The following is a 16,028-nucleotide window of genomic DNA, read 5'->3' on the forward strand; positions in this document are numbered from 1 at the left end:
TAGTAATACATAATAGGAATGCATGTAATAGGAATCACAGGCTCTGAGGTCTGTCTTAAGAAAATTATTTAATTTTATTTCTCTAACTTATTTGACCCAACAATTTGAATAACTGTTGTTTTGACCAATTTAATAACAAGATTTAGTAAGCTTTGCAAAGGGCCAGATACTAAATATCTGTGACTTTGTGGGATACATATGTATATGTGTGTGTGTGTGTGTGTGCGCGCACACACTCAGTTGCTCAATCGTGTCTGACTCTTTGCAACCCCATGGACTGTAGCCTACCAGGCTCCTTTGTCCATGGGATTTTCCAGACAAGAGTACTGGAGTGGGTTGTTATTTCCTTCTCCAGGGGATCTTTCTGACCCAGGGATCGAACCTGGGTCTCCTGCATTGTAGGCAGATGCTTTACCATCTGAGCCACCAGAGAAGTCACCAATATAGATTAGTCTCAAGGGTAATTACTCAGTCTTTGTAGTACAACAGTGGCCTTCAGTTCAGTTCAGTTCAGTTGCTCAGTCGTGTCCGACTCTTTGAGACCCCATGAATCACAGCACACCAGGCCTCCCTGTCCATCACCAGCTCCCGGAGTTCACTCAGACTCACATCCATCGAGTCAGTGATGCCATCCAGCTATCTCATCCTCTGTCATCCCCTTCTCCTCCTGCCCCCAATCCCTCCCAGCATCAGAGTCTTTTCCAATGAGTCAACTCTACGCATGAGGTGTCCAAAGTACTGGAGTTTCAGCTTTAGCATCATCCCTTCCAAAGAAATCCCAGGGCTGATCTCCTTTAGAATGGACTGGTTGGATCTCCTTGCAGTCCAAGGGACTCTCAAGAGCCTTTTCTAACACCACAGTTCAAACGCATCAATTCTTCGGCGCTCAGCCTTCTTCACAGTTCAACTCTCACATCCATACATGACCACAGGAAAAACCATAGACTTGACTAGGCAAAACTTAGTCGGCAAAGTAATGTCTCTGCTTTTCAATATGCTATCTAGGTTGGTCATAACCTTTCCTCTGAGGAGTAAACGTCTTTTAATTTCATGGCTTCAGTCACCATCTGCAGTGATTTTGGAGCCCCCCAAAATAAAGTCTGACATTGTTTCTACTGTTTCCCCAATGCCATGATCTTCGTTTTCTGAATGTTGAGCTTTAAGCCAACTTTTTCACTCTCTTCTTTCACTTTCATCAAGAGGCTTTTTAACTCCTCTTCACTTTCTGCCATAAGGGTGGTGTCATCTGTATATCTGAGGTTATTGATTTTTCTCCTGGCAATCTTGATTCCAGCTTGTGTTTCTTCCAGTCCAGCGTTTCTCATGGTGTACTCTGCATAGAAGTTAAATAAGCAGGGTGACAATATACAGCCTTGACGTACTCCTTTTCCTATTTGGAACCAGTCTGTTGTTCCATGACCAGTTCTAACTGTTGCTTCCTGAACAGTGGCCTTAGATCATAAATAAACTGCATGTGTTCCAGTACCTCTTTGCCAACAGAGCCAGTGGGCTAGATATGGCCTGTGTGCAGTAGTTTGTTAACCCTGTTAATAATATGCATGGGTGCTTTCTGGAAATCTTTATTCTTGAGATCCTTTTATATTTATAAAGACCAAGTCTCTAAAAGTTAAGATTCAAGGAGATAACTCATCCTCTTTTCTGACTATAATTTTTGACAAGTATGTAGCCGTATAGAAGGACACAATTAAGGCAATTATTTTTTACAGCAAAATCAACTTATCAACAGTGGTACTCATGGCTATCACACCAATATCACTCCAATATCAGAATCTGTTCCATATACTGGGTAGCTAAAGAAAATCACATTATTAATTAAAAATGACCACATACTCTTTCTTCCCCCTTGTAGCTTTGTGCTCTACTGGAAGTGATGGTGATAATTTTGCAGAGGGCAGAAAATAGAACTAGTACACCCACAAAATTTAAAATATATGATACAAATGCTTCATGAGCGGCGAAACAAGGAGATTCAAAGGAGAAAATGGTTTGGTCACAGATATCAGGAAAGCATCTGTATAAGAGATACTGTTTCAGTTAAGGTTGAAGGATTATACCTAGACTTCAACAGAGAGTGTTAGAGAAGATAAGGTAATGAGAAAGCAATGTTGCTAGATGGAAGGGCGGAAACAAGGGAAAGGTCATGGCACTGGGGAAAGCAAGTTGCTTTTGCAGCAAATATTCAGGATAGGAATGTGTAAGACTGCAAAGTAAGTCTGCATCACCAAGACATTTAATCCAACAAAAATGCCCTGCCTCGAAGGATATTAGCATTGTGAACACACGTTTATTCCTTGATTAATGGAATTAATCTGCCCTCAGGTAAATGTGTATGATGCATATGTATATATTACCTAATGATGCTGTTGATATTGTCTGTTCTAAGTTATGACATAAAGCACACTAAACATGCTTTAAGTTGTTTTAGGGGTTTCAGAGACCGGAAAAAAAGAAAAAAAAGCATTATCTGGATATTTCAGAATTGATAACTGCTGCCTTTGACGCAATGGCACCCCACTCCAGTACTCTTGCCTGGAAAATCCCATGGACGGAGGGGCCTGGTGGGCTGCAGTCCATGGGGTCGCTAAGAGTCGGACACGACTGAGTGACTTTCACTTTTCACTTTCATATATTGGAGAAGGAGGTGGCAACCCACCCCAGTTTTCTTGCCTGGAGAATCCCAGGGATGGTGGAGCCTGGTGGGCTGCCATCTGTGGGGTCGCACAGAGTCGGACACGACTGAAGCGACTTAGCAGCAGCAGCCTTTGCTGATGTTGTGCCCAAGCTTAAAGCAAGAAGAGAAAAAGATGCACCAAACGTAGTGACTCTTTACTGGGGGAAAGCCAAACTTACCAGAACCATATATTTCCAGAATCAAACTTTCCACCAATCAGGTTTTTCCATTTATATTTTGTGACACACAAATAGATTAAATGGCCACTGCTTTTTCTAGAGTACGTAGGGAAAATAGCTATTTGGCTTTTCTCCCTTTCATGTAGGAAGTGAAGGGGTACCAGAGGATTTAGAGAAGTTTTAAAGATTCACACAGAAACAACTATAGGAATTCTTAAGTATTTTATAAGAATTTTCAAAAGATGATTTTAGCCAAATTATAATTTATTTTATTTCCAATAATAATAAATCTGATAACTTTATTGAGAAAATATTTTCTGAAATAAAGTAAATAGATATATCAGAGCCAAGCAATATGGCTGGAATGTGTTAGACTAGGATGTGACCAAATATTCAAAGCTTTTCTGTTTGAAATTATATTAGCATCTACTTAGACTGAATACTTATTTGTGATTTATGAGTAGCATATTATAGTGTGAAATTGGTATAAAACTTCTGAGGAGTTACAGTCAGATCTGAAATATAATCTAAAGCCCACCGTTTACTAGCTATTTAGCCTTACTAAAGTCATTTAGCCACACAGGACATCAGCCTACCTTTCATCATTTCTAAAATGAGGGTGATAATAATTGCCCTTCACTCTGTGTGGGTTTGTTGCAAGACCAAAATGAGGTGATATTTTTTAAATTGTTTCATCAACAGCAAAACACACTAATGCTTCTCTCCCTTGCTCATTTTCTCTTTTTTTTTTCTTTCCTGCTCATATATTTCACACTAAACTCTCCCTCTCAAAATCTTGTGATTATAAATGTCATCATAGTGATTATATTCAGTGCCTCTCCAATAGCTTCTGTCACTGTTTGTATTTTTTCCTTCATAGACCAAACTGAATCATGCTATTAGGTTCTCCTTCTTTAATGATTATATCTATTTCTCACTTCAAATCCTTTTATCTCTGACCCCTAGCTCCTCTGAAAGCTTTTCAGATATAGAGTTGTTCTGCTGTTTGTTTGGACATTGAGATTCATGTATCAAGAATAGGGAGGCTGGTAGAGGAGGTACTTATGTCTTGGAATATAATTAATGGCCGGCATGACTTTTGCTTCATTAAGAATGAGGAAGGTTTCCTCTTCTTCAAGGAAACTGAGGAGCTGTGAGTCTTTGAACTGTGCAAGATCAATATAGTTCCTCTTCTCTTCAATTACTAGCACTCATCACCACTAGGTGTATTAAAAATTTTAAATATTGTTGAGCTTATTCTCTGGAAGAAGACAATAAATTCATATACATATTTATATATGATTTTGAATATAAACACTTTTAAAATAATAGAAAATGATTAATTTACCAAAAATTTGAATAATATGCAATCTTTATGTGTGATGTTTTTAATGATTATCTATAAACACATTCCTATCTATAATTATGAGTACCTTCACATACGTTTTAAGAGTCATTAAGTGAAAGTAACAGAAAACACAACTCAAATTAGTATAAACAAAGTAAGTTTATTGACTTATGAATCTGACTTATCTAAATTTATAAGTTTAATTACAGATGAATCTAAAAGTCTAGAATTCCTCTTTAGGCTTCAGGAAAGGATTGATCCAAAGGCTTAGTGATTTTACAACCTGCCAGCTTTGATTTCATTGGTGATAGCTATATTTTAAGGCAGGCTTCCCTCATGATCTCAGTCTACGCTATCTACTCTACATGTTCCATATGGCTCTAAATTAATATTCATAGCATTTCCCTAAAAGTCCCTAATCCCGTCTGTTTAGACCATCTATATCACATGCCTGTTTCTGAGCCAACAAATCACCATGGCCAGTGATTACTGACTTAGCTTAGGTTATAAACTCCACCTCTGGAGACTGAAGCTCTTGAAAACAAAATGAAGTATGCCAGAATGCCAGTAATCAAAGTGCACTCTATTTCCATGATAAAAAAGAATCAATTTTATGTGTGTATGTAGGTACACTTAGTATCTGGATTCTAACTTCTGATATAAAGAATAAAGACAGGCATTCTCCCAGGAACACAGGAAATAATTGTGTTGTCATGAACTATTAATATTCAGTTGAACTCCATAAAATACCCACTTGCAGGGGTCAGAATAGTAAATATTGTTGATTTCATATAGGTTAACAAATAGCAGCCTTAATGGTAAACTGGGAATGATTGATTCAGCTATTCCAAAGATCATGATCATCAGTCAGTACATAGAATATCTTCCATCATTTAACTAGCTTATTTAATATATCTTTGGCTGATGAATCTCATTAATTTTTCTAGAAGTATGCATTTTCTTATTTAGAGATTTCAGCAAGACTTCAGCTTCTTAAGGTTAGATAGTCATTGGATATTTGAAGCTCAACACAGACCTGTAGTATAATTATCCTTAAATATGTATCCAAGATACAAAAGATTTAGTATTTATGGATTGGAGTATGCATCCCTGGTCTTCTATTATTATCTGTATTAAATAGATCACTTTATTTATGGGAAAACATTTGATCTCCTCATGGATTTCTTGGGTTTGTATGTTTTTGATATCTATGCAAGAGTCCTCTCTGGACACTTCTTGATGAGTCATTCCTGACTTTGTTTAGGTTGACTGCTAAATCATGCAGTTGGGGCTTTAGTGAAAAATATCTATGTTCAAATCCTCTTCAGAAAACAGTAATATCTGATCTTTATTCAGAAATACATGTTACAATTTGGTTTTACAAAACTTTCTTTAAGGATTTTTGCCTTTTCATTGTATAGGCAAGTTCACAGTGGCATCAGCTCATGTCCTCAGGGAATTGGTGGGAATTACCCCATCTGTGGAGCAGCAACTCATGGAGAAGTTCCTGAAGAAAAAAGCAGTCATGTTACTTTCTAACAAAGGAAAGTTGTTAAAAAGATTTATTATAATACAACCTTGAATGACCTAATTGAGAAATATTTTTCTTTGTCTTGTGAGGCCTAAAATAGGTTTTGACTTTCTGATCAGTGATTGTCTTGATTATTAAATAAACATGACTAAAATTATTACATTTTTTCCCCCTTTGCTAGTGGCTAGAAACCCAGAGACAGATCTGTGACACTCTTAGAATGGCAAGTAACACCTTTGGTGTTCATTTAATTTTGCCTATCCTTCTCCACCCTCTTCCTATGTTTTTGGTCAAAATAACACTATTCTTGAAAAGCAAAAAGAACATGAAAAGCAATACCATTTGTACTGAAAGAAAGACATGATTAAAAAGTAAATAAAGACAACTTCTATAGTCATATTCCACTAAAATAACCACTGTTAACATTCTTGGCACATATTCTGTAATGTCTCACTAATGATTTTAAGACTCATTTACAAACTGAACGCTGTCTCTCTAAGCTTCTTAAAATCTTCCTTGGAAAAACATGACACCTATTTATACTTTTATATTCATCATTATCTATATGTTGGCACTCCATCTTCTGCTCTGTACTGCCTGAAGAAGTCTTGACCTTCATTGGGTGGCTGTAAGAAATAAAGATGGATGTGTTACAGCAGCAGGCAGTCACTATCACAACAGGTTCAATTCAAATCCTAAGCATGTCAAGAAAGTGAAGCCCCTCATTGTGCAATCCGAGAACTGCTTCATCAATGATACTGATCGGCATAGGAGGCGGCAAAGCAGCTATTACCAGTAGCTCAGGCACATTAACTAAATCAGACCGGGGTCTCCTGCATTGCAGGTGGATTCTTTACCAACTGAGCTATGAGGGAAGCCTTATTTAGATTTACTGGAAGAGAATTGGTCAAAAGCAGAAAGATGTCCATGATATCCAAGAAGTTATTAATGCTTTTGCTTCAATTCCTATACTTATATGGGATGAAAAATTCCTCCTTTCTATATTTCCTTTTATGACTCTTCAATTCAATTCAGTTCAGTCACCCAGTCGTGTCCGACTCTTTGTGACCCCATGAATCACAGCACACCAGGCCTCCCTGTCCATTACCAACTCCCAGAGTTTACACAAACTCATGTCCATCGAGTTGGTGATGTCATCTAGCCAACTCATCCTCTGTCATCCCCTTCTCCTCCTGTCCCTCCCTGATCCCTCCCAGCATCAGAGTCTTTTCCAATGAGTCAACTCTTCACATGAGGTGGCCAAAGTATTGGAGTTTCAGCTTTAGCATCAGTCCTTCCAAAGAACACTCAGGACTGATCTCATTCAGAATGGACTGGTTGGATCTCCTTGCAGTCCAAGGGACTCTCAAGAGTCTCCTCCAACACCACAGTTCAAAAGCATCAATTCTTCAGCGCTCAGCCTTCTTCACAGTCCAACTCTCACATCCATTCATGAAAAACCATAGTCTTGACTAGATGGACCTTTGCTGACAAAGTAATGTCTCTACTTTTAAATATGCTGTTTAGGTTGGTCATAATTTTCCTTCCAAGGAGTAAGTGTCTTTTAATGTCATGGCTGCAATCACCATCTGCAGTGATTTTGGAGCCCCCAAAAATAAAGTCTGACACCACTTCCATCCACTAAATACCGTCCTCATATTGGTCTACAGCAATTGCTCAGGGATTTCCGAGTGCTGCTTTCTTCCTAAAAGGTGGGGAGTACTGTGGTATTCTATACCTTCTATTTGAAGCTGCTGACTCTTCCTTAAGAAATAATGTTAATAGTGGTCATTTATTTTGAACCAAGTGCTGAATATTTTAAACTTCTATAATCCAAATTTTGTAAAAAGAGATAAAAAAAAACTACACTGATTTTTAATTATTTTAAATTAAAAATCTATTTTTTGTGTGCGTGAAACTACTTCTCCTAGTTTTCTAAAAACTTACTTCCAAGGTCCCCTGGAGAAGGGAAAGGCTACCCACTCCAGTATTCTGACCGAGAAAGTTCCATGTACCCCATGTATAGTCCATGGGGTCACAAAGAGTAGGACATGACTGAGCAACTTTCACAAGGTACCCTTAGTCTCCTTGTATATTTTATTATTTATTTTCCTCCTTATATTCTTCATATGTATATATACATATTTATATAACGGACTTCTCTAGTGGTTCAGCTGGTAAAGAAACCGCCTGCAATGCAGGAGACCTGAATTCAATCCCTGGGCTGGGAAGATCCCCTGGAGAAGGAAATGGCTACCTTCTCCAATATCCTGGCCTGGAGAATTTGATGGACTGCAAAGTCCGTGGGGGTCACAAAGTGTCAGACATGACAGCAACTGTCACTTTCACAGACCTTTATATATACATAAAAGTTCACATAGAACTTTACAATTGTATATTTTTTCAGTTGATTTTCTTCAACTAATATTATACTTGCTTTCTCTCTAATGTGAAATATATATATATTTATCTGTCTCTCACCAGAGGGTTTCTAGTTTGAGCCGCTAAAGCTTAATAAGTTTTCATAGTTATTAAAAATAACTCATTTAGCAAATCAAAGAGAACCTATAAGATCTTATATTTCATAGACATTTTAATTTTAAATTAACTTCTACATTCTAAAAATAAAATTTATATTTTCTTATGTATTTAAATAATATTGAAATTTTCTTTATAATAACACTTCAATTTAACTACTTGTGGTCTGAATTTTTTCTGAACATATATTGCAAATAATGTACTTCAAACCCAAGCTAGAAATTAGACTGTATTAGAGGAAAATGTATATAGTAATGACCCATATAATGAGCTTTTACATTATTAAATTCTCACTCTGTGTGTACAAATTGAGTTTTAGATTTAGTCATTTTCAGAATGTAATTCAGTTTGTAAATGTTTAAATATGCTTCTCTCCATAAGAATTTGGCAATTTCTGACTTAAGTCCATAGTCACAGTAGTTCTTTTAATGACTTGTTGGAAAAGAACCTAACTCTCTGTCTTCAATAAATGTGTATCTTGCCTAAGGCAACACTTAGGCTATAATGGCTATCATGTGGCAGAACCAGAGATGTTTATGTTCTGGAACCTCAAGAACCAATGCCCACACAGGGTTTACTACATGAAATCAGTTATGTGGAAGACAAATGAGAAAGGAGAGTTCCTGTTATAGTTAAACCTGTTAAGATGATAAGCAAGTGAAAGGTGGTTTAGCAGAAAGCTGACTCTAGCTACCGGCACAGAGTTGCCTTTGATAATTCATAAAAGAACCTTTTCTGAGAAGAAAACCTTAATTCCTCTCATCCCAATGATGATTACAAAAAATTAAGTCACTATGCAGAAAACAATTTACAGAGGTTAACTCTTACTCTAGACAGATGTAGGCCATATCAAGCTATACAGCCTGAAGAAGGAAAAAGCAGACTGGATTTCAGACTTCCGCTTGAGTTCTGATGGGCAGGATGCAATCTGGGCAGCCTTAGGATAACCAGTGCATTTGATTCAGTGTCACTCTAAATCTGGACTAATTTTGTTTTTACTGATAATCATTTCAGGTATATGAAACATGTATGAGGGTAATCGATAAAATATATTGGTTGGGTGATACAAATGAAAGATGATGTTCCTTTCAAAATAAGGTATTGAAATAATTGATTGTTTTGGATTTTAATCTTATTTTGTAATTTTTTGAAAAATCACTTGTATTTTGACTATCACTATATGCTCCTCTAATCATAAGTTTAAATATTTGAACTGAAATGAGATAATCATGGTGGTGGGAAGAAAGTGTATAACTCTAGCCCTAAACAACTCACAGAATTTATATAAGTATATTGTGGGGCTTTCCTCAAAACTCAATTGGTTAAGACTCCACCTGTAATACACGCAAACCTGGTTAGATCCCTGGGTTAGAAAAGTCCCCTGCAAAGATGGTAACCCACTCCAGCATTCTTAAATCCCATAGACAGAGGAGCCTGGCGGGCTACAGTCCATGCAGTTGCAGGAGCTGGACACACTTAGTGACTATACAACAACCCTCATAGAAATATCGCGTCCATATATATGCACATGTACACAGAAACATGCATACACTCTACACACACACACACAATTAGGATGTATGCTTTTTATTTTATGATATATTCCTTGAAGTTAAAATATCCAAATATTTTTCCTGTTCAAATACTAAGCGCTTTCTTAGGGCAAGTGTGAATTGTTCTTCACATGTCTGATTAACATATTCAACTCTTCTTATTTCTTTGAACCTGTGTTCTCTATCATATTTCAAGTTTTCATCATCTTTGGTTGAAATTGTTATGGCCAGTATAATTTATCAGGGTAAGTGGATCTGAATGTTAATCTCACTTATTTTCAAATCTTGGCTCTAATGTGTATGAGCTTTATAATCTCTAACCTCTGCTACACTCTCCAATTTACCTGTTGTAATTTCCTCTTTTTTCCTTAATAAATTATTACCAATTAGACATGAACTGAAGAATTACAAATAGGAAAAGGAGTACATCAAGGCTGAATATGGTCACCCTGCTTATTTAACTTATATGTAGAGTACATCATGAGAAACACTGGAATGGAAGTAACACAAGCTGGAATCAAGATTGCCGGCAGAAATATCAATAACCTCAGATATGCGGATGACACCACCCTTATGGCAGAAATTGAAGAGGAACTAAAAAGCCTCTTGATGAAAGTGAAAGAGGAGAGTGAAAAAGTTGGCTTAAAGCTCAACATTCAGAAAGTGAAGATCATGGCATCCGGTCCCATCACTTTATGGGAAATAGACGGGGAACAGTGGAAACTGTCAGACTTTATTTTGGGGGGCTCCAAAATCACTGCAGATGGTGATTGCAGCCATGAAATTAAAAGACACTTATTCCTTGGAAGAAAAGTTATGACCAACCTAGACAGCATATTCAAAAGCAGGGACATTACTTTGCCGACTAAGGTGTGAGAGTTGGACTGTGAAGAAGGCTGAGTGCCGAAGAATTGATGCTTTTGAACTGTGATGTTGGAGAAGACTCTTGAGAGTCCCTTGAACTACAAGGAGATCCAACCAGTCCATTCTGAAGGAGACCAGCCCTGGGATTTCTTTGGAAGGAATGATGCTAAAGCTGAAGCTCCAGTACTTTGGCCGCCTCATGTGAAGAGTTGACTCACTGGAAAAGACTCTGATGCTGGGAGGGATTGGGGGCAGGAGGAGAAGGGGACGACAGAGGATGAGATGGCTGGATGGCATCACGGACTCGATGGCCGTGAGTCTGAGTGAACTCTGGCAGTTGGTGATGGACAGGGAGGCCTGGCGTGCTGCGATTCTTGGGGTTGCAAAGAGTCGGACACGACTGGGCAACTGAACTGAAGAATTACAAGTGTACAATCCCTTATTTACCATTTTAAAAATTTTAAAAATTCCTGAACAATTTATTTCTTGTAATTCATTAGGTAGCAAAATTGATCCTGACCTATTGTGAGACTCATATTGACTCTATATACCCAATTAATGTACAAATGTATGTTTCCCTGTAGAAATTTGTATTTTTTTTTTTATTATGAGAGGCAGCCCCAAACCCTAGTGAGATGTTCTGTAATCTTCTGTATATGGACAAAATTCTTGTTTTGTAGTCACTAAGTCGTATCCAACTCTTTGTGACCCTGTGTACTATAGCCCACCAGGTTCCTCTGTCCTTGGGATTTTCCAGGCAAAAATACTGGAGCAGGTTGCTATTTCTTTCTCCAGGGAAAATTCTGGCATTTTGACACTCACTTGTTGGCAAGATTTTCAGAAAAAGTTTGTGAATTTAAAATGGAAACAAAAGCTGATATAGGCAAACCTCTGTGTACTTGTTCATATTGAAATGCCACAACTGCATCCTAATGTCCAATTGACCCTTGAACTAAACAGTCTGAGTTGTGTGAGTCAATTTATACATGTTTTCTTTCGATAAATACACTGAAACATTCTTTTGAGATTCCCAACAATTTGGAAAATAAAACTTGCAAGTGAACCACGTAGTCTAGACATATTGACAAAATTTTAAAAATTAAGGATGCCATGCATGCACAAAATATATCTAATACTAGTCTGTTTTTATATTGGCATACAATGAGTGATATTCAATATAAAATTAATAATGTGTTTTCTTACTGTTTTATTACTTTTCAAAGAATTACAATAGTATACAGTATGCTTCCCATAATTGGATAAATTGCATATCAGTCTATCATCACAGATAAGTGGTTTTAAACAAGATAACAGTTTCAAATATTGCATTATGAATATGATGATAATACTATATGAAACAGACATTTTTTAAAATATTTATTTATTCGGCTGTACAGGATCTTAGTTGTAGCCTGTGGGATCTAGTTCCCTGACCAGGGCTCAAACCCAAGCCCCTGCTTTGGGAGCATAGGGTCTTAGCCACTGGACCACCAGGGAAGTCCCCATAAACATTTTTATAATGATTTATTTATTTATGTATAGGTGAGGCTATCAAGAAGCAATCATTGGATTACACTAGGTATCATAAAGCAATTGTATTTCTTTTTCCCTGTCGTCAATGCATAGATTAGACCTGTTAACATGCCAGAATTTCTTTTTAATATTTATTTATTTATTTGACAATGCTAGGTCTTAATTATAGCATGTGGGATTTTTAATTGTGACATGTGGGATCTAGTTCTCTAACCAGAATCAAACCTGGGCCCCCTGCAATGGGAAGGCGGAGTCTTAGTCACTGGACCATCAGGACAGTCCCATGAACTTCATTTCCCAAATTATCTTATTGTTTATAACCAGAATTAGCAATATGTATAACATCTATGGTGTTTTGTATTGTATAAGACAATACTGATATAAGTTTTAATAAACCATCCTATACAGATGGTGTAAACTAACATTATTGTTAAGTATGGTACAGTACTATAAATGTATTTTTCTTATAATTTTTTCAATAATATTTTCTTCTTTCTAGCTTACTTTTTTGTGAGAATATAGTATGGAATACATATGTTAATTGAGTTTATACTAATAGTAAGGCTTCCATTCAGCGGTAGCCTATTAATGGTTAAGGTTTGGGAGTCAAAAGTTAGACTCAGGGACTTCTCTGGCACTCCAGTGGTTAAGACACTGTCCTTCAATTGCAGGGGTGCACAAGTTCAATCCTTGGTTGAAAAACTAAGATTTCTTACGTTACACTGTGTGGCCAAGGGGGAAAAAAAAAAAAAAGACTCAGATTTTCAACTCCATGGGATTAAGAGCCCCTAAAGGCAATGGCACCCCACTCCAGCACTCTTGCCTGGAAAATCCCATGGATGGAGGAGCCTGGTGGGCTGCAGTACATGCGGTCGCTAAGAGTCGGACACGACTGAGTGACTTCACTTTCACTTTCATGCATTGGAGAAGGAAATGGCAACCCACTCCAGTGTTCTTGCCTGGAGAATCCCAGGGACGGGGAGCCTCATGGGCTGCCATCTATGGGGTCGCACAGAGTCAGGCATGACTGAGGCGACTTAGCAGCAGCAGCAGCAGCAACCTCCACATTGTTTAAGAAACAGTTGCAATTCTTTCTCATCCTTTTACAAAAATCCCATATATCAGTCAATATCCATCTCAGTCCTTTTTCTGAGCCTGCTAGGATCTAAAAGAAAGCCCCAAAGTATGCTACGGGGCTTCACATATCAAGTGATAAATATCCCGTAGGGGAACTGTAGTCCCCTCCTCAGATCCTAACTGGAATTATAATGACCCTGAGCACATCTGAGAAAGGGGTCATTTTCTGATCTATGTGAAGGCCAGGACTGAAAACAGCCCAGCAAAAAGTAATCTGCTATGTCCAGTATCAGCAATACCTCAGGAGTCCAATGAGAGCCCCATTGCCTTTCTCAAAAGGCTATAAGAGGCCCTCCAAAAGCTTACCAGTCTGAACTTATAATCTTATGAGGAACAGGTGATTTTTAAAGGACAAATTCCTGTCCCAGTGTGCATCAGACATCAGGATGAAGTTACAACAGCTACAGCAGCAAGACGCTACTGCCTCTTTAGATGAGATGGTTCAGACAGCCACCAATACCTTTTATAACAGAGGACAGGAGAGGAAGGCCAAGGCCCAGGAAAGGGAGAAAAGGAAAGAGATAAGACATGCCCAGATGCTTTCAGCCCTCCAGGGAAGCCCTATAGCAAATGCTGAGTCCTTGAAGGACAAGGCATGAGGCAAATGCTTAATCTGTAGACAGGCGGGCATTGGGCCAAAGAGTGTTCAAACCATGACAAGCCTCCTAAAACAGCTTGCTACAGATGCCAACTATTGGGACATTGGGTGGCACTCTGCCCTCCAGACACAAGACCCCCAAGGTCAAGTGCCAAGCCTTCCTTCACAGTAGTTCAACAGGACTGAAACAACCTATTGCAGCCAGCCCACCTGTCACAGATAACTATCATGGGACTGGAGCCAAGGGTGTAACTGGGTGTGGCAAGTAGGTCCAATAATTTCTTGGTCAACACAGGGTCAACATACTCCGTCCTGATCTCCTACTCCAGAGCCTTCTCCTCTCAAACCTGTACCATTTTGGGTATGACAGGAGAAACAACTACAAAAGATTCACCTGAGCACTTCTTTGTTGCTGGGATGGACAAATATTTTCCCCTCAGTTTCTGGTGGTCCCTGAGTATTCTATTCCCTTATTGAGAAGAGATCTTTTCCTGCCTTCAAAATCTTGCAGTTATTGCAATCCTGATAGAAGATGCTTTAAAACTCTTCTCTTGGGGGCAAACTATTTTTATCAGCCACCAAGTGAAACAACTCCTGAATTGGAGAAGCCATCTATGGATTTCTGATCAAAGAATCCTCAGATATCAAGTAATGCTGATGGATAATCCAGGCCTGACTATATCCACTCGTGAGGTTCTTAACCAAGCCACCCTCCTGCCTACCCCCGAGGGTTCTCTCCCCTTTCACTCTTGCCTAGAAACCTTGGACCACTGGACAAAACCCCAAGATGGATTGTCAGAAGATCCTCTGACCAATTTTGAGAAAATCTGGTACACTGATGGAAGAAGCTTTGTCTTGAATGGAAAAACAGCCAGATATGCAGTAGTATCAATTTTGAGACCATAGAGGATAAACCTTTGCCACAAGGTACGTCAGCCCAATTAACTGAGCTCATAGCCCTGACTCAAGCTTTACAGCTGGGGAAAGGAAAAAGTCATTTCCACTGACTCCAAGTATGCCTTTCTGGTGTTATATGCACATGCTGCTATTTGGAAAGAAAGAGGACACTTGACCACTCCAGTGTCCCCAGTCAAATACAGTGATCAAATCCTTAGGCTTTTGGAGGCAGTTCATCTGCCCACTGAGGTTTCAGTCTCCCACTGTAAAGGATATCAAAAAGGGAGCACGGAAGTGGTACGAAGGGACCAAGCAGCCGATCAAGCAGCTAAGAAAGCAGCATTACAGAACAATGACCTAATAGGAGTGGCCACCTTAGTTCCACAGACTAATTGGCCAGAAACTCCTTCATATACTGAAGGTGAGACTCTTAAAACTAAGAGTGAGGGCTTTCAAGAAGATCATATGGGGTAGTTCCACAAGGAGGGACTCCTTTTTCTGCCTGGGAACCTCCAATGGAAGTTGGTTAACTCCTTACATACAACCATTAATTTAGGGGAAAAGCCCCTTCAAAGATTACTAGAAAGATCCTTCAAAGAAGCAGGCCTCCAAATGATTATAAGGCAAGTGGTCTTCTCTTGTCCAACTTGCCAATTAAACAACCCCCAAGAAGCTTGAAGACTGCAGCTGAACCAGGAAGAGGTGGTAAAAAAAAAAAAAAAAAAAAGGCAAAAAAAAAACCTGCTCCGTGAAATCATTGTGAGATTTGGTCTGCCCAGGTCATTATAAAGTGACAATGGGACATCACTTACTTCTAAGGTCACCCAAGGGGTCTTTAAAGCATTGGGCATTACTTATTATCTCCATTGTGCCTGGAGGCCTAAGTCTTCAGGAAAAGTAGAAAGAGCCAACCAATTCTTAAAATCAGTGATTGAAAAAAAAAAAAAAAAAAAAAGACAACCCAGGAGACCTCCCTGGGATGAAAGGAGGCTTTACCAGTAGGTCTCCTCCACATCTGTATTGCTTTGTTTCCTCCAAGGAACAGGATGGTCTTTGTCCCTATGAGATGCTATATGGGAGACCTTTTGTTTATGTCAGTGACCTCTACTTAGATCCAGAGGTTCAGACCCTCCAGTCATACCATGGCCATTGGGCAAT

The 16,028-nt window shown here is 38.6% G+C and overlaps 1 non-coding gene across 1 annotated transcript; it reads right to left on the minus strand.

The window, feature by feature from the left end:
- Positions 1 to 360: 360 nt before the first annotated feature.
- TRNAC-ACA (transfer RNA cysteine (anticodon ACA)) lies at positions 361 to 433 on the minus strand. The gene has a single exon. It is a non-coding gene; the product is annotated as a tRNA-Cys (tRNA).
- Positions 434 to 16,028: the final 15,595 nt, after the last annotated feature.

Source organism: Capricornis sumatraensis, chromosome 23, assembly GCF_032405125.1.
Source record: "Capricornis sumatraensis isolate serow.1 chromosome 23, serow.2, whole genome shotgun sequence".
NCBI classification, from domain to species: domain Eukaryota; kingdom Metazoa; phylum Chordata; class Mammalia; order Artiodactyla; family Bovidae; genus Capricornis; species Capricornis sumatraensis.